General features: G+C 44.4%; 1 protein-coding gene across 5 annotated transcripts in view; it reads right to left on the bottom strand.

The window, feature by feature from the left end:
* ELMO1 (engulfment and cell motility 1) overlaps positions 1 to 23,900 on the bottom strand; it is a 459,005-nt gene that overhangs the window by 370,437 nt on the left and 64,668 nt on the right. The window contains exon 1 of one of the 5 annotated variants that reach the window (XM_053260712.1): positions 13,266 to 13,366. The exons of 3 other annotated variants lie outside the window; for them this stretch is intronic. The gene's annotated coding sequence lies outside the window, so the exon portion shown is untranslated. Of the gene's footprint in view, positions 1 to 4,920; positions 5,030 to 13,265; positions 13,367 to 23,900 lie in introns of those variants that run through there. One more of the 5 variants, XM_053260711.1, reaches the window with a different exon arrangement.

Genomic DNA, 23,900 nt, shown 5'->3' with positions numbered 1-23,900 from the left:
CAATGCAGAAAGGCCCTGGTGGGTTTACCAGGCAATGGCGGGCAGCAACAGGTCTCTTAGCTTCTCTTGCTGTCGCCAATGGGCCTGCTCTTGCAACACCACCACAACTAGAGAGATGGCACCATTTTAATTTTTCAGCAAACATAACATTCCTTCGGAGCAGTGCTACATCAAGAAGATGAGGTGCCGGAGGAAACCAAAATGGTGCCACCACCCCAGCTTTGGCAGTACGAATGGCACTAAAAACCCAGAGCAGATCACTGGCAGCAGCAAGGAGCATTATCACCCACTGCTGAAGCTTTACTCCCTACCACATTGGTCGGTAAGCTCAGCATGGCTTGAGAGGCGCCACCACACCAACGCAGGTACAGGATCCAGTAGAGCAGGCCTGCTCAACTTCAGCCCTCCTGCAGCTGTTGGCCTACAATTCCCATAATCTCTGGCTATTGGCTGCTGTGGCTGAGAATTATGGGAGTTGTAGTCCAAAAACAGCTGGGGGGCCTAAGTTGAGCAGGCCTGCAGTAGAGGATCCCAATCCTGGAGCTGGCCCTGTCTTTTCCAGGCCGTTTTCAAGAAAAGCGCCATACCATCTACATCAGGAGGGAAAGGAATGACATAAAAAAGTTGTCATTCAGATTTCTGTCTCTCACTCTCCTCCTTCGCATTTCCCCTATAAATACAGACAAGAATAGAATCCTGTTCACACCCTGCTGGCTTGCTCTGCAGTAACCAGAAAAGCAACATCTTATGTTAGCACTGAAGCCAACATATGAAGCCCTCCCACCCGCCTCACACACACACTGTCCTTAAGAATTAGGCATAAAGAAGATTACATCAGCAAAGAGGTAGATATGTATAGCTGGTTTTGCAGTACTGAGAATTTACGTGTCCCCTTTTTCCTTTTGATAAAACATGCCCACTTTTCCTGGAATACCCCAAGAGCAACTCCCCACCCTCATCAGAAAAAGCTGAGGAAAGGGGGGAAAGTCCAACTCACTAGGCATGTGTGATACTGACAACTAACCAAGATATGCATAGTTTGTAATTTTGGATGAAGCTTAGGCAACTACAGAAGTATGCATTACACATGACCCTTACGTTTGGCAAAAAACAGATATTCAGATGCCAATAAAATTTAAAACCAAGATGAATTATCCCATTACAGTGCAAGTTTTGGGATTTAATGTTAGTCAGTATTTTGTCCATTCCTTTGGAAAAGCATAGTAAAGCACAATGCAGCATTTTATTTGACAGCCCGCTGTGCAGTCGTAATTAACTTGCAAGTTGGAAGGGTCTGACTATCCCTGATGTAAGGCATTAATGCAAAATGCATTAACTCTCACGCATTAACTCTCAATTTACCCACAAGGCTTTGGGAAAGCAATTCAATACCTGAACCAATACAGGCAGTGCCATTAACATATGGGGTTTTCATTGTTTCGGGTACATCTGTATCTCTCCAAAACCTTTTTGTTGTTACAAAGCAAGTACAACTGTATTCCATACAGTGCTAGGGTTGCTTGGGCTGTAAAGTAACAGTGGGTGCACTGTATGAGTACAAAATACACATTTGAGTGGGAGGTTGTTAAGTATACGCTTTGTATAAGATGATTTTGAGATGTTTCTCTTGCTTAGATGCACAGTGAAATAGGAACATAGGAACGTAGGAAACTGCCATATACTGAGTCAGACCTTTGGTCTATCTAGCTCAGTATGGGCTTCACAGACTGGCAGCGGCTTCTCCAAGGTTGCAGGCAGGAATCTCTCTCAGCCCTATCTTGGAGAAACCAGGGAGGGAACTTGAAACCTTCTGCTCTTCCCAGAGTGGCTTCATCCCCTGAGGGGAATATCTTGCAGTGCTCACACATCAAGTCTCCCATTCAGATGCAACCAGGGCAGACCCTGCTTAGCTATGGGGACAAGTCATGCTTGCTACCACAAGACCAGCTCTCCTCTCCTAATGTCGGATGTCATTGCGCAGACACTGGGACCAGCTCCCATCTAAAAGGTCTCCAGGCATAAATATTGAGAAGGCCCGAGGTACAGAAGCCACCAAAATTGTTTGAATAGCCATCTACAAGGGGATGCACATACTGGGGCCTCTGAAGAAAGTTTAGAACTTGGATACTTTAGCACAACGGTCAGTAACTAATTTGTCCCAAAGCAAAGAATTGGGAGATCCAACCCTCAGCAACAGTCAGCCACTCCCACCATATGCTTCTTTCACTTCTGAATTTTTAAAATTATCTATTTATTTAGATTTATAGAGAACTGCAGCACATCAGCTTACAGATAGGTAACAGCAGCAAAAAGCACAGCACTGAAAAGAAAGCTCATGAAATTTATCCCTCTTTTTCTGATCTAGGCCAGAATGAAAAGGCTAGTTCCAACAACAAGAAGTTCACCTTGCAACCAAGGCAATTGGAATAAAAGCATCGCCCTTCAAGGGGCAAGATTCAACTCTGGCTCCATTCTGAGCTGACCTCCACCTCAGAATGCTAAGAAAGAAAGAAAGAAGCATCCTACAGGCTCAGAACTTGTAGGATGCGCCATCTACATCTCCTCCACAACCTGCATTTACAGAGATATTAAAAGCCTCTGAGAGAAAACTGACTGGGAAAATGCATTTAAAAACAATATGTTGAGCTCAAGGAAGGGGAAGAAAGCAATATAAATCTAACCCATGTGCCCCAAATAGTTTAGGAATAGTTAATACCTCAGCATGAACTCCAAAGGATTCAGGCATCCTTTCTACAAATGCAGCAAATACAGGGAGAGCCACGCCCCTGGAAAGCCCCATTTTTAGTGCTCGTCTGCAGACAAAAGTATAGAACATGAGGAAAGTTCTTGGGAAGAGCTGGGGACTCTGTGCAGCTGGGCACTCCTAAATGTATAAAGTTTCACATATAAAGCACAACGGGAATATATAGACAACACTGTAAAACCATCTATCAACCACTGCGGATATAGACAATACATTTGACAGCAACTACGTGTATTTCCTTCCAGTGCTGGAGAAGACAGAAAAAGTGACTTCCTAAGTACAAATGTGGCATTTTTAAAAAGGGAAATTGCACTCCTTTGGGGATCTTGCATAACCACACTTTGTCAAGCACATTTGTTTTTGTCTTGCATTCAAGTCTAAAGGCCCAGGGTAACACAACAGCAAGTAGAATGACAAGGGCCCTGAGAGTAAGTCTGATTAACCATTTTAGAAAGATAATCCAACACTAAATTAATATCCCCAAGAGAGCTAACTTTGCATTTAAACAGCATGGATAAGCAGTCAGATTTAAGGAATTAATGCTCTCAGAAGGCTGAATAATACCACTAAAGATAGCCTATTGGATTGAACTGCAGATAAAAACAGAAGCTTCCATGCTGTCTAAAGTGCTGCATAAAGTACTTCCGAGCCTACTCTCAAATCAATACATGTCATTGGGTGACCCCAAGTTCTAATATAATGACAGAAAACTACGAAGCCCTAAATTTTTAGACTTTACCTGGAGGGAAAGTGCTTAGGGCTAGTGCTGCGAGGCAGCCACCTCAAGTGGCATATCAGCCAATTTGCCATTGGACAGATAGGAAACATAGGAAACTGCCATATACTGAGTCAGACCATTGGTCCATCTAGCTCAGTATTGTCTTTACAGACTGGCAGCGGCTTCTTCAAGGTTGCAGGCAGGAATCTCTCTCAGCCCTATCTTGGAGAAGCCAGGGAGGGAACCTGAAACCTTCTGCTCTTCCCAGAGCGGCTCCATCCCCTGAGGGGAATATCTTGCAGTGCTCACACTTCTAGTCTCCCATTCAGATGCAACCAGGGCAGACCCTGCTTAGCTATGGGGACAAGTCATGCTTGCTACTACAAGACCAGCTCTCCTCTGATAGGTTGGACTACTGCTGCTCCTACTCCTCTGGCTGAGCTTCCTCTACTTTTTCAGCCTTTTGAAAAAGCTGAGGGGTGGGCAGGAAATGTGGAATCTTCCCTACTTCCTGCAGCTCTGTTCTTCCACTCCTTGTCTTTTCAAAAGCCAGGAGGAGCAGGACAGGTTCAGCCAGAAGAGGAGCAGGAGTAGTGGTGGCTGCTGCCCAGGGGCGTAGCAAGGTTGGAGTGGGCCCAGAGACAAGATTTTAAAATGGGCCCCCCCCAAAGTCCAGGGCCTCCGCACACCCCAGGCCCCCAAGGATTTAAGTCTGATATTCCAAAATAAGTATGCTGCCTGCAAATACATTTCACTGAATACACACACACACACACATCACAATATATAGTGATATACATTGAGTACTATACATTTGTATTACTTTTGATGCCTAGAACACACTAGAAAGATGAATTATTAAAATGGGCCCCTCGCTGCAGATTAGCAAAGGAGACTTTCAACCATGCAGGGTGAACCTATGTTTGTTTTCCCAGAATTCTGAACAAATTCAGTCAAGTTTGATTGCAGGAGGTTTTTCACAGGAGGCTTTTAAAGCCCTTTAAGACACATCTCCTCTGGAATGGAGGTGCTGCATTCACATGTTGGCCAGATTGACCCTGAAGTCCCTGCAAGTTATTGGGGAGCAGTTCACACACAAGAAAAATAAAATAAAAGCACCACACATGCTTCACAGTTCTCACTCAGACCTTCTGGGTTGCAAAACAACTTGAACATAAGTGCATTTATAAATGAATGAATGAATAAATAAAATTAATAAAATACTGTTCCAGAAGTTTTTGCAATTTTCTGCCATGAAACAAGCCACTTATAGGACTTTTTAGATAGTTTTTTTCAAATTTCCCAAGCTGTTTCAAAATAAATATTCAGAGACTTCTCGGTCCCTCCCCCCCCCCATATCCAAGCCCTATGGCAAGCAGATCCCTATATATGGGGGGGGGGCGGGAAAGGTAACCACAAAAAGGAGTTCACACTCTACCTGGCAAATGCTGGTCTGGGTTAAGCAGGGCAGCAGGGGGTCTTCTGCTGCAGAGAACACTCTGGCTGCCTCCTCCTTCCTAGCTGGCTTGGGCCCTACTCGAGTTCAGGCTTCACTGCGGCCTACACGAGGCCTCCGTGGAAGCCCCGCCCACCCGCCGATCAGCTGAGAGGCGGGAGAAAAGGAGCTCTTGGCAGCTTGCCTGCTGCTTCGATTGCGGCCAGCAGAACAAGCAGGAGAGACGGCGAAGAGGGCAAGTGGCTGAGAGGCTATGGGGCTGGGCAGGGGGCAATGGGGAGTCACATGAGGTGTCCCTGGGGTGCCCCTCCAGGCAGTGGGGCCCCCAGACAACTGTCTCCCCTTGCCCTATCATTGTTACGCGCCTGCTGCTGCCACCACCGCCACCAGAGAAGGAATGGTTGTGGATGGGGGAAGCGCAGGTGTTCTATGCACAACGGAGGATAGGAGACTAGTGTGTGGCACGTGCTGCATGCTAGGAAGAAGCTGAGATGATGGCTCACCATACACATACGACACATATATTTATATACTGCTATTCAACAGAAGTGCCCAAAGTGGTTTACATCAAAATACAATACAATAAAATAAAATACAATAAATAAGGCTCCCTGTCCCCAAAGGGTTCACAGTCTAAAAAAGAAACATAAGATAGACACCAGCAACAGTCACTGGAGGGAATGCTGTGCTGGGGATGGATAGAGCCAGTTGCTCTCCCCCTGCTAAAAATGAAGAATTACCACTTTTAAAAAGGTGCTTCTTTTACCATACCACCTCTTTTACTATACCCTCTCAAGCACTGGTAGGGGATGGGGGGCTTGGCCCAGGCCTAAAAGTGTTCCAAACCTTGAGTCAGCTTTGGTCCCTTTTCTGTACCAAGTTCTCCAGCTCTACAAAATGTTTTTTTCCAAACCAGAAGCCCTCAATTCTCCCTTTTACAAGCATGACAATATACCATGGGCAACAGTGGTTCCCATTCAAGAAGGGGAATTGCTGCACAAACATTCTATCGATCTTCATACAGTCCGCCACAGTAAACACTCCAATAGCCATGGCATATACATACATCACAGCCAATATGTTCAATACATTAAAATATACTGGAAAAGTGAAAAACAAGCTGCAAAAACAACAAAGACTGTAATCTTTGTTATGCCCCATGCTTAATTAATAAACTATATTAATGGCATACAATTATTAGAATTCAGCCATTTCATAAACGGATGCAACCATTCATTTATTCAGAATACATTTCCCAAAATCCATAGAGCTGACTTCCATTTAACTTAACTGTAGCTACAATTTATTGTAAGTACAATCACAAATAGGAGTCTTATAAATAACACTATCCATCTTCTTATTCTTTTGTCTATATATCTACACATCTTTGTCCATTAATCACAATCATTGCTGTGCCTAATTATCCATGTACACCACACCTCATTGTCATTGGTAAAGCCAATAGAAGAAACCTAAAAATGTGTAAATGGCCCAACGATTAGAGTCCAGAAATACAGAAGACATGTTTGAAAAACATTTCCAAATCTCTGAGGCTGCAGTGTACACAATGTCTATGCACACTTACCTGTGCATAAGGCCCATTAAACACAGTAGGATAAGGAAGCATAGGATTGTGAGGTTTATCTCCCTAGGTTTTTCTGAAGCAACTGCATTATGGTGTTGTACAGGAGAGAAATCACTGTTTGCTTTAATACAGCTCTGGGAAGGCTCACACAGCAAGACACATTTCAAAATAAAGTTTGCAACAGAAGTAGGCAATTCAGAGCTTCCTAGGGGGGCAATGCCATCTTGAAAAAACTAAGTGCTATAATTCTGGAAGGAAACCAGCAGCGCTACAGAGTAAAGGTGCAAGGTGATAAATTGTGAAGTTGTTGACTTTACATTTCAGGACTGGTTTTATATCAGAAGAATTCCGCTGCTAAAAACAAGGAATATGTTTTTTAGCTTTCAGCCAGAGCTCAGGGTGGTGGAAATTAATTTATTCTGACCTGATCTTAATGCTGTCCTCTAGAATTACTACCACTCTCAAAACAGGGGCAGGTATTTAAATCAGCCATTATCATTACATGTAAAGCACATGCAGCTTTTATGATCCCCACAAACAGGGAAACAAAGCTTGCAGTGACCAAAAACCATTGGCACATGGACTCATACAGCGGTCAGGAAGCAAGTTTTTGCTCCCATCCAGCTCCGAAGTTTGGCAAATATCTTTAGACCTGGACCCATGAGAGACAAAAAGAGAGAGCGAGGATGGCAGAATGTACCCAGAGATGACAAAAAAGGGCACAACTATTCTAGAGAACCTATGAATGGAGGAACACACACAAATAAGCAACCAGTCTACCTTAGGGAAGAAGGGGTGGAACCACATTTGACCCTCCCTGCCTCACTATGGGGTAGAGCGGCTCACACATGAGCGGCCACTTGGTCTTCATGTTACGGTTTACTGAAGATGACACCACCTTTGTTGGCTATGACTTCACCAAAATAGTTGGTGAGTACCCTCACAGCACACTACTTCATCATGGTGCCCATTTCTTGGGTGGCAGGCAGAGGGAGAAATGATGGTGGGGTTTGGGCAGGCCATTCCAGGGGGAAACAGTCTAGGCAAGTGAGGCCTATTTCTTTTTCCGGCTCTTCTCCCAGTCCTGCAGTTCCAGGGAGTTCTGGGAACACTCCAGCAAAGATTAGGGTTCTGTTGAATGCCAGGTCAGTAAATGCAAAAACATCTCTCATCCGTGATTTAATTGTGGATGAGCATGTTGACCTGGTAAATGGGGTTGGGACCTAGTTGGACAAGCTCAAGAGATTGGGGCTTTCCCAGCTCTGTCCTCCAGGTTTCATGATCCTATAAGCAGCCCTGCCTTGAAGGTCAGTGAGGAGGAGTGGCGGTCATCTATTTGAGTCCATTCCCCTCTCCAGATACCCAGTTAGGCAATATCAGAATTTTGAGTGTTTGTCCCTGAGGGTGGGCCTACAAGATAGGATAGGGATTCTGTTAGTATACCGACTATGCCTCTGCACCTCAGTCTATCTGCTTGAGCTGGCGGAGGTGGTCTTGGAGATGGCATTGGATTCCCCTAGGAATATTGTCTTGGGGACTTCAAAGACAAACATGGACCCCTCTCAATTAATATGGGGTCCTATTCACATGGTGAGACATAGGTTGGATCTGTTTTTTGCCAACCAGGAACTGAATGCTCTGCAGGTGGGGGGCATTTGATATACATCTTTTGTCATCGACAGGTCATCATCTGATGGGGTTTAGTTTGACTGCTTCAACCAGTTTCTGCAGGGGCGGTGGACCAATTAGAAAGGTCACTGCTAAATGCCCTCTCCAGTTTGGTGGAGCCCATTCTGCTCCTTGGAACTTAGGGCAATGAAAAAACTCAGAAAACTGCTAGAGCAATACTGGAGGAAGACCCATGACGAATCTGACTGAACATGGGCTAGAGCCCATTTTAGCGACTCCTCCATGGCAGTGGGGGTGGCGAAGAAACATTTTTTCTCTGCCTTTATTTCATCTGCCCATTGTACGCCAGTGGAGCTGTTTCATGTGGCAGTCACTGCTTCACACAGGCCCCAGTGTGATGGGGAAGAACCATCAGCAGCCTGCAGTGACCCATTTGCATGTCACTCTGCAGATAAAGTTGCTCACATCTGTGCTGATTTGGACTCCAGGATATTGGCAGTTCCAAGAGACATGCCTCAGCAACCATCTGACCCAATGGCTTTCTTTTCAGTTAGTTTAGCCAGAGGAAATGGACACGATCCTAGGCAGTGTGGGCTCTGGACCCTTGCCCTTCATGGCTAGTAAAATCTGCCAGGGAAGGAACAAGTAGATGGTTGGAGCCAATTCTTAATGCTTCGCTAAGGGAGGGCAAGATTCCATTGAGCTTCAAGCAGGCGGTGATGAGAGCACTATGAAAAGGTCCTCCCATGATTCCACCAACCTTGCTAACTATTGGCCTGTGTCAAATCTTCATGTTTTAAGCAAGGTGACAGAGCATGTGGTCTCTGTGCAGCTGCAAAGGGTCTTGGAGGATATGGAATATCTAGACCCTTTTCAATCTGGCTTTTCGCCCTGCTTTGGTCAGCCTAGTGGAAGACCTACACCAGGAACTAGACTGGAGGAGTGCATCCCTGTTGGTTCTGCTAGACCTCTCAGCGGTGTGTTATACTATCTACCATGGTACCCTTCTGTACCACCTCTCAGGTATAGGGGTCACAGGTGGTACATTGGATTGGAGTGGTTCTGGTCCTTTCTTGAGGAGAGGTTCCAGAAGATGGTGCTGGGGGAGTTCTGCTTGGCTCCTTGGCCTCTGGGGTCCCGCAAGTCTGAGTATTATCACCCATGCTGTTTAACATCTACATGATACCACTGGAGAAGTCATTAGCAGGTTTGGACTAAAGTGTCATCAATATGTGTCATCACATCAGCTCTACCTTTCTCTGACAGCAGATCCTAGGGAGGCAATGGATGCACTGAACCAGGGGCTGAAGGTGGTGATGGGCTGGAAGTGCGCTAGCAAACTGAGGTTAAATCCAGACAAGACGTAGGTGCTGCTTGTCAGTAGAAGAGCCAGTCGAAATAGGGCTATTTCAACCAGCTCTTGAAATAGTATGCACGGGCCAGTGACACCCCTTGCCTGTGACATCACACAAAGGGGCATGGCCAGAGCTGTGCAGACCCTCCAGAGCCATTCTCAGCCGGCATTTGCTGGCTGGGTGGACGTTTTGTTCATTTTCTCCCTCGCTGAGAGAACAAACAAAAAGTGCACCCAGCAATAAACATGGCTGGGAAATGAGCTCCAGAGAGCTGGCATGACCCTTCCTGGGGCTCTGGCCATGGAGAGGGCCGAGTCAGGTGGCACCGAAGAGTTGGACAGCCGGGTCCTTTGAGCCCATCTGCCCGATTATAGTTCTGCCCCTGGGTTGGGAAACTCTGCATTAAAGATACTTAGCAACATTATCCTATGCTCCATTTATGTTAGATGGAGAGTTACAGGATTTGGTGCATGTCTCCTATGCTGTAATATCAAGATATACCTGCATAAAGTTTGCAGCAGCAATGTAATGCCACCCCAACCACCAGCACAACTTTGGGCCAAAACAGGGTGGCGATGGGGGCTGCTGGCAGATGAGCAGCCTTGATCTGAATCCCAACCTCCTCAGACCCAGCTCCTGGCCCCAACACCAGTGTAATACTATGCCACCAAAAGAGGCAGTGGAAGTCAAAACACTTCCATTGAATTCAGTGGCCAATTAAAACACATGGCCCCTGCACTCCTCCTTTTCCAATGATACTGCTACCATGAGTATTCAATCCAGACTGACTCTGTGCCCAACCACAGCACACCAACATCTGTATATAATTCTTGACAGGGAGCCCATCACTTAGCTGACAGGGCACATGGCACTGGGATATATCTTTATATCCTTGGGCCATGCATACTTAAGAGTGCCAAAAGAGAGACTTTGGAGACAGGTGCCATGGTTAAAAAGCACTTGGCCCCAAAAGAGGGAACATTGCACACCAACAGCTAAGACTTACAACAAAGCAGAAAGAACATGTCAACACTTCCCAGAAGGCCCACTGGTTCCCTAGCCAGGACAGGACACAGTACTCAGAACTCCCACTCCACTCCTCCAGCTGAGGTTGCAAGGTAATGCACCCCACCGCCGGCAAGCAACGGAGGGGGAGCTGCATATCTGAAAGTGTGTGTCTCCTCCTTCCTCCCTGCAACATGCTCCCTCACGGCAACATCAGGTCATTTGTTGCAAAGCAAGCAGTTGGCACAATGAGTCCCACTATGGGAACATTGTGTGCTGGCTAAGCTGTTTGGCAGAAGCACACCTTCATCCTTTAGCAGATTCTGTACCATTTCCCACACAAGGCAAGTCTGGACTGTGCAGCTGTCGGAAGGGGGAAGCTGATGAACATGAACTCCCAGAGGTAGGCAAGACTCCACCTTGCACTGGCAAGGACCACCGGGAACACAGCTGCCCTCCTTAACCACACAGACACTTTCCCATCATTGCCACTACTGTTCAAACATTTATAATTCCTTTTGCTTTGCAGAATCACAGCCGGCCACATGGAACAGAGCGGACAGACTCTGCAAACCAAAAAATACCAGTGCCACTCCCAACAAGGAAAGGGGAAGTATCCTTTGATCACTACCTAATCACTATCACTATCCTTTAATCACTCCCCCTGCAGGAACACTGAACCTACAGCATTGTTAGAAAACCTAGTGGCACCATTGTCCCTCCTACCCCTCTCTCTTTGCAGGTGTCTGTCACCTTCTTGGAAATACAGCAGTAGCCTAGTGGGATTTGTCTCTTTAAAAGTATGGCTGCAGCCTCCCTCATTTCCTCTGCTTGTCTCTCCCTTCTGCTCCCTGGCAAGAAGTTCATTTCCGGGACATAGCTATTGGTACCTGTATGGGATTTGAACCCTTTCCTCAAGGGGGGCTTTTGCATTCCCTAGGTGCATTCTCTAGGTCCCGTGGCCCCTGGCAGTGCAACTGGTAAGCACTAAACCACTCCCCTCCTGCCCCCTCTAGGTTTAGGGGAAAACCCTTCCTGTCCCTTTAGTGGTAAAGGGGAATCCTCACTGGATCCCCTTTTATCAGTAGAGCTCCGAACTGGTTTGGCAGTCAAGCCGGACCAGGTCCGGTTTGACTGGTGTCAAAACCAAGCCAGGTGATTTCGAATCTGGCCTGGATCTGAATCGAACCGGCCTGGCCGGTTTTGTGCACATCCATAGGACTGCCCAGCTGACAGTTTTTTGCTTTCAGCTGCTGCTACCACCAGCAGGCTCTGAAGTTCAGAATACTGTTCCCTTTGAGGAAATGTTTCTTATTACAGAATTCAAGTGTGTAATAAAAACAGATTACACAGCAAGTCCCACTGCCTCTCTTCATTTAAAAAAAATAATTCTGCTAGCATGCCCCTCAATAGTATCAAATTTGCTCAAGAGTCACACAGTATTGGACTCTCTCACATACATAAATTCTATTACATCCTTTTGGGACAGGGGAGGATTGTTAACTGTTCTCATCTGGGACAGTGCATGCTTCTGTGAGGTCTCAGTCAACTTAGCCAGGATTTTTTTTAATCGCCACAAACTGATGCCAGGAGCCAGAATTGCACTCACAAACATGTCACTTTTTCAAACGTTAAAAGAGAAGAGAGAGATCGCCAAAGCCTTCCTCATGTATATATGTTTTTAAAGCAACCCAAATAAAACATTCCAGAGTTTCATGCTGGACGTGCTTTTTAATAAAAAAAATATTACAAAGCCAACTGGAAATGCTTAAGTACTAACCATAAAGAGGCTGATTCATACACTCTAGAGAACAAGTGGTGAACAAAGGCAGCTTAGTGAGATTTAGACTTCATCTCTTATTAAAATACAACCACGTGCCTGATCTCCAATCCACTTTGATTTATTAATGTTTTTGTTTTTTGAGATTACAACACTTAATGTGGAACAGAGGAGTTGAGATAAAAACAGTTTATCATCAAATCTCTGAGATCCACATATTAAAATACAATGCCTATCGGCCCTGGCCCCCAAAAAGAACACCCTGGAAAGTTCAAACACAGACTGTATTTTAAATTTTCCAACACACTGAAGAGTACTAACATCTTGGAAACAAAATAAAAATTAGCCACTGTTGCTATACATAGATTGAGAGGACTGATGTCAATTAAAATGCCAATTGTGCTTTTAAGTAATTTAAAACATAGCAGCAGGTATCTCACCCCTCCCACCACCACCCACACACACATTTTTTTTAAAGCTGGAGGTTAGAGGATCAAGTACTCAGTGTTGAATGCAAAACATGCTTAATTCAAGGATCAGCCCTGCTCTTTAAAGCACGAGCTTTTATATTCTAAATGGCTTCCCCAGCTGAGACCCTTTCTCTCCCTGCACTTCAAATCAGGCTTAAGGTCAAGAATGAGGCTTTCGACTCTCTATCAAATCCCATCCCAGAAGCAGGCATTCGTTGTGCACCAGGAAGTTTGTCACAATTTCCATTCTCTGACAAGTCTTCTGCAGCTTGAATACCAGAGATTACATATATCAAGAACAAAAAGCAGCTTTGAATGGCAACTCTCTCCTTGAAATGACATACTGCTATTTTTAGCGGCTGCCAGCCTACCACCCCATGTAGCAGCTGCTGTCACTGGGTCTGAACCACATTTTTCGAGGACCCCCCTTATACACCAATTCACATAAACACACACTTCTTCCTGCCCCCTGTTCCAAATGCAGAAAAAGGAAACTCAGATACCTCTTTCACTGAATCTTGCACACACAGGCCTCACTACTACTCCAATTTCCTATTGATTTCCTCCGCCTGCCCAGCAGCACGTATCCACACCAGCCTACTGACCCACTGCCGCCTGCCCGCCTGCCAGAGTCTGCTACTGGGGCAACAGTCAGTCCAGTTTCCTCTCAGGATGGCTGCTCTCTCAGTGATCAACAGGCACACAAGTATGGGAACTATGTTAGAGGTTGGAGAAATGACTGGAAATCTGAGGCATTGCTAGCTTGTAAAGTAAGCAGCCCAGCTGCTGGCTGTTCACACTACATGGCCCTAAGCCAGGGCTGCTCAACTTCGGCCCTCCTGCAGATGTTGGCCTACAACTCCCATAATCCTTGGCTATTGGCCACTCTGGCTAGGGATTATGGGAATTGTAGTCCAAAAACAGCTGGGGGGCCTAAGTTGAGCAGGCCTGCCCTAAGCCCACAGTGTAGTTGGCCCAGATTTCTCTAAGATGCACACACACACAACCCCCCCTAAAGAATAATCTAGTGGGCTCCATGAATAGTGGCAGACCCCCAGCAGAAGTATGAGCCCTAGCAGATACCCAATTTGGCCAGCCACGGATGCCCGTCCTCTATAAACAGGTCTTTCATGGTTGGGCCGACGCTGCTTTTTAGAGTCTGATCCAATCACTGATTGGTCAGGCCACTTTCCTGCATGTTCCATTTCACCCTTCCTTTTCCCCCCAAGTCAGTTTCTAGTTGTTGTTTTTTAAAATGGAGATAGGAAAAACTACAGGCAATAAATGGGAAGAGGGAGCTACTCAAATGGGGAGAACATACTACTCAGTTGCCATTGAACAGGCCCTGCAATAGCTACCGCTTGCGAACCCTCTTCCTCAAAGGGCTGTCAGAAGCTGGAAAGCCACAAGTGTATTTATACAGCACTATAAATATAGTGCTTTACAGTCTGTATGTCTTCTGTGGCAGTCACTTCACTGTAGATACAATAATATGTTGGATATAATATGAAGACAGCCATTTGAAAACACATGTGAAGGATGCCAAATATATTTCCACCCTTAGTGGCTGTTACTAGCCACTCATCAGTGGCTCGTAATAGTACATCACAGATCTTCAGAACATGCCCAGCCTTCAAAAATGCTAAAAGTTCCTTCAGAATATTGGGAGAGCTACTGTTCTTTCAATCAGGTTATTTAAATCTCTGTTTTCACAACCCTGTTTTTCTCCATATAATGTCATTTCATAGCTCACTCTTCTCTCTCTACAATAAAGCCACGAGTATACGAATATTTATAGCCCACTTTTCAACAAAAGTCCCCAAAGCGGTTTCATAGAAAAAGTTAAAAAAAATAAGATGGTCCCCTGTCCCCAAAGGGCTCACAATCTAAAAATAAATATAAGTTAGACACCAGCAACAGCCACTGGAGGAATGTTGTACTGGGGATGGATAGGGCCAGTTGCTCTCCCCTGCTAAATAAAGAGAATCACCACTTTAAAAAGGTGCCTCTGTGCTCAGCAGGGGAGTAGTGAAATGCCCCACTGCCTACAAGGTAAGGTCCCAAGGATTCTTGTTCTGGTTCATACCTGATGATAAGCCATGGTTTACTTTAGGAGCATGAACTGCTACTGCTGCTGCTCCTCTGCTGATGGAGCTTCACTGTTGCCAATAGTTTTCCGGGCAAAATACAAAGTGCTAGTTGTAACTTATAAAGTCCTAAACGGCGTAGGCCCTGGATATTTAGGAGAGCGTCTGCTTCACTATGACCCACACTGCCCATTGAGGTCATCTGAGGAGGTCTGTCTCCAGTTACCACCAACTTGTCTGGTGGCTACACAGAGACGGGCCTTCTCAGTCGCTGCCCCGAGATTGTGGAATGCGCTCCCTGCTGAGATGCGATCCTCCCCATCTCTGGCAATTTTTTTTAAAACACCTGAAAACTCATCTTTTCACCCAAGCTTTCTCAGCGTTTTAAAACTGTGTTTTTAATTGTATGGCGGTTTTTAAATCATTGCATTGTTTTAACTTGTATATGTGTTTTAATTGTTTTTATGTTAACCGCCCAGAGACAAAGGTTTGGGCGGTATAGAAGTTTAATAAATAAACAAACAAACATGCAAAACAAAATGAACTGGCATGAGAATCACAGCCAGGTTTGATATTCAAGCTTGTTAACAATTTGGACAAGTCAGGACTATCAAAACTTGGATACTGTCACAAACTGTTGTAAACCAGGGAACAGGCTTTGAGTCTCCTCTCCTTGCACAGGAAGGACAGAAAGGAGAGCCCAAAATTCATGCCAGCTCAGGCTCATAATGCTAAAGCTTGAGTTAGTTGTTACATGTGAACTGGGCTAATGAGCATGAGAGTATGTGGCTAAGAGAGGATTCAAGTCCTAGTTCTGCACATGCAAGCCCAGCACTATCCAACAGGTCACAGAAGAACGATGAAACTATGAGGAAAGGACTGGAGAGAAGTCAAAAAGTGGGCATTTTATTATTTTTATTATTATTTTTATTATTTTTATTATTTAAGAAGGCTTAAGTAAAATCTCCAATACAAAGTCTCAAAATGGACCTGCTTTCTTAGGATAAAGCTAAAGAATGGTACAGTCACCACTATTTTGTTTCCACATCATCAACAAAAGCAAGAATAGTGTCCCCACGTGCAGCAGATTGATTGCAGAATCAAAATGAAATACACCATAGAATATATACCTCTTATTTATTAACACCACAACTCAGTTCAATGCTAGTTGATAAGCTCAATAAACAATATTCCTAAGGGGGGTGTGTGTGTGTGTGTGTGTGTGTGTGTGTGTGTGTGTATAAACACACATGGATTGATTCTTGGACAGACATCTGTATCTTTATTACATTTTTATCCCGCCCTTCTTCCAAGGAACTCAGGATGACATACTGTACATGGTCATCATCCCCACACACTATATTATCACAACAACTCTGTAAGGTAGGTTAGTCCTGAGAAACAGTGACTGGCTCAAGATCACCTAACTTTATGACTGAGTATGAATTTGAACCCGAGTCTCCCCAACCCTAGTCTGATACAAACCACTACACCACACTGATTCAAGTGGAGATATTATGCAAGCCTTCGAGTCACACTGACCTCTTTGGCAATCAGAATGGTTGAGCCATCTGCTGAACAGTAGAACTCAAGGCCACTTCAAACATGGCCTGGGGGATGTCTATCTTCTGCCTCCATACATATACCCAGTAATGAGAACCAAGATCTATATGCTTAGGCTCCACTTCCATTACAGTTTATACACACAGTGAGGGAGAGTGAGCACAAACCTGAGCTCACACGTGCTCAAAGCATTGCATAGATAATCTATGAAGCCAGGACATCTGTAAACTTGGACTGAGAGCTCTGATACCCAAATATCTGCATCCCCCTTCATCAGAAAGTTTCCTCAAAAGAAGCTCGCTCTTTCTAGATCAAACACTGAATAATGGTCCAACGCAGAGAGAGCTGCAGATAGGGTTTTTGGGGTTTGGTTTTGTTTTTTTGTAAAACTAACTATTTTAAAGCCACCTACTCCAAGGACATTCAGCAGAATATATTGTATGGCACTTTGCTCTATTTTTAATACACACTGTAATCATAGTGTAGCACTTACACTGCAAAACCAAGAAAGATTTTCACAGCAGTTAATTAAAGCGGCCTAATTTGCAACCAGAACTGTGCCCTGTTATCTGTACTTTGTACAATTATAGCCTTCTGTACAGTGCAGAATTACAGCGACAAACTTTTACAAGCCAGAATGGCAATAAAGGGTTCCTTTGGCATAGCACAACATTTCCAAAATCAAACCACACAAAAACTAAAGCAAGAAGCAGCCGCTCCAATGTTCTGTGCCATTTTTAACAAGCAGAAGCTGTCCAGTTTGCGGAAGGGGAGACAGATCGAAGCATGTTCACCAGATCATATTTTGTTCCTGATTCCAAAAGCATTATTTTACAAAGTTCTTCTGACACAGAGAGCTTCATTAGTTCAATAGGCCATATAAGGGCTTTTAGCTTCCCCCAGGAGTGATCTTTTTACTCAAGTACAGAAGTGTCCCCAGAGGAAATAGCTATGTTATTTCTGCAGTCAGTCAAGTTCATACTGGCACTTAGTTCAAATATCCATTGCAATTCAAAACCAGCTTTTAAAAATATATTCTACATCATAAAGTATATTACAAAATATTAAATATTGAAAGGTAGCCTTAATTTTTAAAGAGATTCTACATATCATTTAATACACAATACACATACTCTTCAGAGTTCACCCTACCCACCAAATGACAGTAAAATGCACCTTTTATGAGTTATACTAATTGTGTGGGGAAATAGCTTTTGATAGAATAATTTGAACTAATTCAAATAACGCACTTACTTTCAAATTATTAAGTGCAGATTTGAAACATGGTTTTTTAAAACATTAAAATAACAATAAATGCTCCAGAAATAGATCTTTAGAGAAACAGCTGAACATGAATCTGTGCTCTAATGGTAGTTTAATTCAAGAAAAGGAACATAAATCTCAGCTTTCAAACGGAAAAAGAATGTAATTTGCTCAGACTTCAGAGTACCCTTGAGAGAGGTTTAGGGCTTTTGAATTGCACTAGGTTCAGTCCAAAGGGCCCAGTTCAAGCAAGGCAAGGACAGGCTGCTGTGCTACAATGCTAGACAGCACTGTTTCACACATGACTATTTCCTGTCTGGATACATTCTAACACTACAATGTAGGACAAGCACTTCTGTTTTGGTGTGACCCATAATGGGGCCTTGTCAGTGGTGGCACCTGTACTTTGGAACTCCCTGCCACTCAAGGTTAATCAGGCCTCCACTTTGCTGTCATTTTGCAGACAAGTTAAGACTGTATTCAGTAATCCAAATACCTTCAGCTTACAATGAGAGTTAAGATGCTTTAAATTTTCACTCGTGCTCTAAAAAGAATGGAAATTGAAAGTTAGAATAGGAACATAGGAAGCTGCCATATACTGAGTTAGACCAGTGGTCCATCTAGCTCAGTATTGTCTACACAGACTGGTAGCGGCTTCTCCAAGGTTGCAGGCAGGAATCTCTCTCAGCCCTATCTTGGAGATGTTGCCAGGGAGGGAACTTGGAATCTAGATGCTCTTCCCAGAGCAGCTCCCTCTGCTTAGGAGAATATCTTTCAGGGCTTACACATGTAGTCTCCCATGCGTATGCAACCAGGGCAGACCCTGCTTAGCTAAGGGGATAAGTCGTGCTCTCTAAGTCATACCCACTACCTGTTGCTCCCCACCTTCTTACTTGCAAGTATGGCCAGGGATGCGTCTTGGGCCACAGTGCTGGTAGCTCTGTGTTGCCCTCCTGTGGGGACAGGCTGCATTTGCACGCAACATGAAACTGGAAACAAAACGTTCTTGGCACATCCATTCTCTCACTACTCTACAAATAATTTCACATGCTCCCCATACACGGAGATACACACACACACACACACACACACACACACACACACACACACCTGGTTCAGGTGTGTGTTTTTAATTTAAAGAAATGCATATACCTACTACCTACATATTAACCCCCTGGAAAGGGCTCATCTTTTCTGAAGCTGAGATGAGCCCTCCGATCAGGAGTCAACAGTGTGCCACTGAGTCGGAAAGGTGGGAGGGGGAAAAGTGAAGAGCAAACTGTCGCCCACCCTTCCTCAGTGGCCCATCTACATGGACTACAACTCCCATAACCCCTGGGAACAGTGCCCAGTAGCCAGGGATTATGAGAACTGCAGGCCAACATCTGCAGGAGGGCCAAAGTTGAGCAGCCCTGGTGTAGACCATACTGACAGAATATACTCAGTGAGCTACAGGAAGGCTGAACCTCAATGCCTACTTTCCATTCCAAGCCTGAGTCCCAAATAACTACAGCCAAATTCTATGCATCTGGGATTTGCAACACGGGTCTCTATAGTGACTTGCAGGCAGGTCTGTTTTCTGGCACTTTCCTCCCCGTTTTTAAAAGAAAGTATGCATTTGACTCCGTTTGGGAAGAAGAGGACTCATACACACTTTCCCGTTCCTAACACTTTTGTTAAAAGGTGGTAGGATAGGGTAAATCTCTCTCTCTCAGTTTCCAAAGTCTTAATATGAGCCAAAGCTCAACTGCAGGGCTTGTTTCCAGTGCTAGGATTCAGACTCTGAATATGTCCAGTGTTAACAGGGTGCCTTCGCACAATTGCAAAATTCATTTCAAGGAGAGCTGGTCATGTGGTAGCAAGCATGACTTGTCCCCTTAACTAAGCAGGGTCCACCCTGGATGAATGGGAGACTAGATGTGTGAGCACTGTAAGATATTCCCCTCAGGGTAGAGCCACTCTGGGAAGAGCAGAATGTTCCAAGTTCCCTCCCTGGCTTCTCCAAGATAGGGCTGAGAGAGATTCCTGCCTGCAGCCTTGAAGAAGCTGCTGCCAGTCTGTGAAGACAATACTGAGCTAGGTAGACCAATGGCCTGACTCAGTATATAGCAGCTTCCTATGTTCCTCTTTCATTCCCTACTGAGAAACCAACCCCTAGCCACTGGGGACTGGAAAATGGTGTGTGTGTGTGTGTGAGAGAGAGAGACACGTGTGTGTGTGTCACACGTGTGTGTGTGTGTGTGGCGTGTGTGTGTGACACGTGTGTGTGTGTGTGTGTGTGTGTGTGACACGTGTGTGTGTGTGTGTGTGTGTAGCAACCCTGGGCCTCTCCCCACCGACCCTGCTCAATATGGGCTATGATCAGGCAAAAGCAACCATCAAGCAGCGCATTATGGACATTGAGCACCAAACTGATCTCAGTAGTGTCCCAACATTCTGCATCAGTGAGGGACTTAGATATACTGCTACAGCATATCTTACCCAACTGGAGGTCCCAAATCACAGAAGGGCGTTTACCTTGGCTCGCTGCCATGGCCTCCCTTCAGCAGTGCTAGAGGGCCGGTATAGAAGGATCCCATTTGCTGAGCAACTATGCCCCTGTGGCTCAGGACAGATTGAAACTACTGAGCATGTCCTCCTATACTGCTCATTTTATAGAGCCATTCGTGCGTCTCTCATTCTCCCATTGTTAAACAAGTTCCCAGGATGTACGAGTCAATTCTACAGCTTCTGGCTACTCTCTGACATGAAGCCGTCCATCACATATAGCGTGGCCAGATACTTTGCAGCTGCGATCGGCATTCGTCGGAGGATGATAGGTTATGAGCCCTTTTAGTCTTCAGCCGACTCCTGATGACGTTGGCCTGCCCATGCCTCCTCTCTTATTGTTTTTACTGGTTTTATTGGTTTTTTTAATTGCTTTTTAATTTTTAAACTGGATTTTACCATTTTATAGTCTTTCTTCTCTGTGCATTTTCTATAATAGATATAGTATTCTTTAATTTTTAGCAGGTTTTAATTTTTTAGTATTAATATATGTAATTTTTATCTATTTTAGCTTGTCTCTTTTAAATTGCAATTATTTTTAATTTCAGCCTATTCATGATATTTCGCATTGTACTTGCAATCACCTTTATTTTTAACATGTAACTTATAATTTGTACCTTTTATTAGCCCTCTTAGTATCACTTTCTTTTAATTTGTAATTTTATGCTGGTCTATGACCGTAATGAAGATTGATTGATTGTGTATACACACACACACACACACACACACACACACACACTTATGGTATCCAGCTTGAATTCAAACCATGCTTGCCTGTCACATGCTCTGACAAGCAACAGTCAAATCCTACAGAAGTGGCTTGACTGATAACTGACCTAGCTTAAGAGATACTTTATTATTATTAGGCCACCTTCTACTTAAACAATGCCTAAAAGAAACTTTGACAACCTTTTCTGGAAAGGATTCACAGGAAAAGATTCTAGCACCCTTTGCGGTTGCTCTTATGGTTAGGGATCTACCATAAATGACTCATGTACCAAATGAAGGCAAAGGGATCCGAAAGTTATGTCAAAAAAGAAATTGGATCCTTACTGAAAAGCAAACAATGTACACCAAAGAGGAGAATAAAAGAGGTCTTAAGAAGTATGATGAACTTTATAGATGGTCACTTAGGATATTTACCCTCACATTGCACCTAAATAGATTTTCCTGAAGTGTGAGACCATTGCGCTTTGTGCTAGGAACACCCCTTGCGCTTCAGGGGCCTGTTGAAAATGGGAGAAACATGAGGCTTAATTTCTGATGTTTCCCCAACCAGTATGCATAGGGGGGGCAGGGGAGGGGAATTCAATTATTAACCTGTCACATCCTCGATCAAATCCCAGCTGAAATTACATTTCTGCACAGCTTCTGAAAATGGCCTACCTTTGGCAAGCTGCCAAGAATGAAGAGTCCAATATATAAAATAAAACAAATATCTGCAGAATAGACACTAACACACACCAACATCACACTGTTCAAATTTGAGGCACAGATGGTATGATGTTTAGGACGCTCCTGATTGCAATCATGAAGTATAAAATCAATCGGGTTAAGCAGGAAGGAACCATTCATTCCTCTTTCATTCAGTGTCGTACTGTTGGTCAGAAGCCACTTTGAATTAAGATAATAACCCTGCAGTTTCCTTTTCCACATCCACCAATTTCCTTTTCCACATCTACTAGCTCTGCTGTCTATAATTCCCAGGGATATTACATGCTGTGCAGGTACGGGGGAGCACTGCACCCCTGGAGGAATCATTTCAGATGCTCTACCCTGACCACTCCAGTTCATGGTTCCCAGAAGGGTTCCGGAAGAGGGGGAAGGAGCTAGCTTTCACCTGCATTCCACTCCTCCATGCTTTTCTCTGGCTCTGAAAAAAGCTCAGAAGATCCTTCCTCCTGAGACACTTGTAGGGAGCTCCCTAAATCATACCGCCTGTTGCTCCCCACCTCTTTACTTGCAAGTATGGCCAGGGATGCATTTGGGCCACAGTGCTGGTAGCTCTGTGTTGCCCTCCTGTGAGGACAGCTGCTGGGAAGATAGAGGCCGCATTTGCACGTAACATGAAACTTACACTCATTACACTCATTATGAATAGTTTGCATGGCTATCTGTGACCCTAGAACGTTATTCTGATTAGATTATTTATTCCACTATTGTTTTTCTTGGTTTTTTATCACTCATTTTCGGGTTGCTTCTTGCCAACACAGCCAGGCTGCTCTTCACTCCTACTTGCTACATGACTTAGTTCCCCCCTTGAATCTTCTTTACTGTGTTCTCTTGGCATGAGACCTGCTCTTATTTCTCTTCCTAGGGCCTTGATGCAGTAGGAGATAACCCTTCCCACCGAGAACAGCACAAGTGTCCTTTTTTCAGCCTCACCGTCTGATAGCCAGAAAACTGGCCTTGTCCCAAGGCATCGGCCAGGAAACACTGCCCTACATTCATTCACAATGGACCAAGTTGTGTGACCCAAATCAAACTTCAGCAGACTCACGTCTAGCCAAGTCTCAGATGTGTCTGGATCTGCATGCCCAGCATATTGGTACAGAATTCTGGACTCTGTCACTTTAGAATGCAGGTAGGGAAATCATATCTTTCTATGTTCCCCAGCACAAAAAGCCCCCTTCTTCTAGGAGCCAGCATATCAAGGAGGAAACATTTAGCATTGCCTCAGCCTGCTTCCTCATTCTGGGGAACTATGCAGAGTTGCTTTATGACCAAGGAAGGAAGGAAATGCGAGCACTTATTCAACAGTCTGCAAAAGAAAAAAGAAAAGAAAAGAAAAAAGAAGTCTGACTTTATGCTTAGACATTTTAATAAACAACATTTTAGGTAACCACTCACTTCCTCAAAGATGTCAGGAGTATAGATTGTCCTCGAAGATGCCTATTCTGCTGCTCCTATTAAAGAATTTTAATCAACTAATCCATCAGATGACTGCCTTCCCTCTTCTAACCCCAAATTTCACAACAGGAATGAAAGCAGCCCTTTCAGAAGATATGGATTCCATTTATTCTGGGTGGTGACTGTCTTGTCCTCTCATTATTAATGGAAGAGGAAAATGGAGCAAAATATTTCATGTTTTGTTGAATGTTTGCAGAAGTACTTTCCCCTCAAGACGGCATACCTTTAATCTCAGACATTTTTCCACGAACTCCTAAGTAGGTCACCAACCCAACCTTCACTGTTAAATTCTTCCTGCCTGAAGTTAATGCTTTTTCAATGCCCCACTGTTGAAGAATGCTGGTTTATTCATAAATCCAATTCCTCCTCCTCCTCAAAAGAAACTGTGAGGCAATGAAGTGGCTTTGTAGATTTCCACTGGTATTGTAATCCCCGCTTTTTCGTGTGCCTTTTTCTCCAAAGGTACCCTTGAAAGCTGCTGCTGTCTCAGATGGCTAAATGTACCTGCTGCTTCAAGCTAATTAGCAACCCCCTTTCCCTAAAGGACTCATCCATAATGGGCACATTCTACAAAATATGATCATACTGCTGTTTTTCAACTATAAAGAGAAGGCATATGCTTTTTAATAGAGAAGTTGGTCCTCATGCCCTAGGCCAATTAAGTTTCCTTGTAAATATGTTGGGGAACCCAAAACTCTGTGAACTCAAGTGCACAACCTATCTTGGATAAAGAATCATGACCATTCACAGGTTGCAGCTTTTGGTCCC

This window comes from Hemicordylus capensis, chromosome 6, assembly GCF_027244095.1.
Source record: "Hemicordylus capensis ecotype Gifberg chromosome 6, rHemCap1.1.pri, whole genome shotgun sequence".
In the NCBI taxonomy this organism is placed as follows: domain Eukaryota; kingdom Metazoa; phylum Chordata; class Lepidosauria; order Squamata; family Cordylidae; genus Hemicordylus; species Hemicordylus capensis.
This window is presented reverse-complemented; position numbering and strand designations above follow the sequence as displayed.